This window comes from Laccaria bicolor, genomic scaffold, assembly GCF_000143565.1.
Source record: "Laccaria bicolor S238N-H82 LACBIscaffold_4 genomic scaffold, whole genome shotgun sequence".
Taxonomy (NCBI): Eukaryota; Fungi; Basidiomycota; class Agaricomycetes; order Agaricales; family Hydnangiaceae; genus Laccaria; species Laccaria bicolor.
Window position 1 is genome coordinate 342,018 of NW_001889875.1, and position 597 is coordinate 342,614.

Genomic DNA, 597 nt, shown 5'->3' on the forward strand with positions numbered 1-597 from the left:
ATTCTTTTTTCCTTGTCTAATAATAATAATAATAAATAAACAGAAATTGTAAACTCTTGCTGGACTCCATATGGAGTCTGGCTGGTTGACTGTGTTTTGAGGTGGAGTCCATGCAGTCCAGATGGTGGACCTGGAGTCCAGGTGGATCCTAGACTAACATTTGGCTGGGTTGCCACCAAAGAAAAAATACTGGATGAACAGCAGCAACCCATCTGGAGTCTGCTGGAGTCCATCTGGAGTCCAACCAGAATATGTGGGGGAGTGCAAAGTCCTCTTTGATACAGTTGAGTGCAAAAAGAATGAAGGTTGGTTCATTTTTCTGGTTCTTTCTAAGAATCTATTGTACCTCAAATGTATTTGTGTATTCTTTTACATCATGTAGTTGTGTTACACTTCCCTTGGTATGGACTAATTTCAGTGAAAGCTGGAGCCTTGAGAAGGTTTTTATTCTGGAGGCCATTTTTGGCATCTGAAAAAAAAAATATGCACTAACTGGGGAGGTAGCCAGAACATACCTCTGGTCAACCTGAATGAGCCTATCAAAGAATCAGTCAAAGGCAATGAGCAGTTAGGTCTGTAGAGGCTTGGAAAATGGCT